Raw genomic sequence first — 1496 nt, 5'->3', positions numbered from 1 at the left:
TTGTTGAGACAGCACGTCCAACAGCTGTCTCAATATCCCTTCTCGAATTAGAATGAGCACCCCAAGAATTATAACGCAGCCAATCCTCAAAGCAGTGAGTCGTGTACAACTGAGTTACTCACGTCCACATTAAGCCTGGATTACACAATCTCCACATGAGTAATAGCAATCAGGGTCATTGTACAAAAGACAGGCTTTGCTCCTTTATTCTGACAAAGGCAGAGTCGAATTTTCAGGATAATAATTTGCAATTTTATGGTAAATATCAAGCGACATGTCTAGAGTAAACGTGTTTTAAGTGTGGAGTTTGTAAGGCAGTTTGATGTACTTAGTGCTACTAGGTTACTTATCACCATTACTGAGCGCACAGGAAAATAAAATAAGAATTTGAGAACAACAAATTATTTACTGTGACTTGCAATAAATTCTGGATGTCACCACACACAGAGAACACACAACAGCAGCCAGCAAGGCACAAGTCAGCGAGGAGGGGCCCCCGCGTGGGGCTCGGCACAGGCACTAGCCTCTCCCCTCCGCCAGTACAAGTCTCGTTCCGTCCGGGTGGTCCATGCTGCCACCGCCAAGGCGGTCTGGGGTGCTGTCCTCTTCTGTTTCCCTTGTCCCTTCAGCTCCAATTCCACTGACACGAGTAAAGAACCACCATCGTCTTAAGTGACCATTTCAAATTCTGGGAGATACTGGTTTTCAAGATTTCAGAAATGACTGCCCACGTGTGAGCTGAAACTCCCCACAACTCTCAGGGAATGCTTCATGCTTCTCAGCGTTGCTCAGACCTCCACATCTGTGACGGACACAGTCGCCCCTGGAAAGCAGTTCTTACGGTCCCCGGAAATCTTGGGAGCCAGGGGAGGGGCGGGGGATGAAGGAAAGAGAGGGAAAGAAATGTCCTGCGTGTGTCTGAAGTTCTCCTCTGAGGGAATGTTGCAGAACACCTCTGCCACCCATTGCCAGCGGATCTGTCTAGAGGGAGAGCACTGTTCCCCCAGTGCTGACATGCTGGAGCCTGCAGAGGTGCTGCCTCCGGCTGCCCGCTGCCCGCACCTCCCGTGGGCTGTCACCCACCCCAAGGTCTGAGCCTGCGGTAAGAACTCAGCGACTACTGCTGAGTAAACACGTGGTTGAAATTAGATCCTTTTTGTACCCGGTGACAAAATTATAGATCGGAGACATAAACGTGAACAAATTATCTGACTTTCTAAGAGGTGATAAAACACACCAAATACATGGCTTCCTTCCCAACCCCCAAAAATTGCTTGATAAGAAAATGGTTTGATAATGGTAATAATGCAGAGTTGTCCCAGAATTTAGGGTTGGTATGAATGGTAAGCAGAAGCTTTCAGACATAAATAGGTCCTTGTTTTCAAAAGTAGATCGAGGACTTCCTGCTGTGGTAATAAGGAGTAGAAATGCTTTCCTGTTCTTCCTGTTGAGTAGTACGAACCCCAGACACTGTGTATAAAACAACACCGATATAC

The 1496-nt window shown here is 47.3% G+C and overlaps 1 protein-coding gene across 3 annotated transcripts in view; it reads right to left on the bottom strand.

The window, feature by feature from the left end:
* Positions 1-1496, bottom strand: part of LOC103610764 (probable phospholipid-transporting ATPase IH) — a 37373-nt gene that overhangs the window by 25538 nt on the left and 10339 nt on the right. The gene's annotated exons all lie outside the window — the stretch shown is intronic.

This window comes from Galeopterus variegatus, unplaced genomic scaffold, assembly GCF_000696425.1.
Source record: "Galeopterus variegatus unplaced genomic scaffold, G_variegatus-3.0.2 Scaffold11745, whole genome shotgun sequence".
NCBI classification, from domain to species: Eukaryota; Metazoa; Chordata; class Mammalia; order Dermoptera; family Cynocephalidae; genus Galeopterus; species Galeopterus variegatus.
This window is presented reverse-complemented; position numbering and strand designations above follow the sequence as displayed.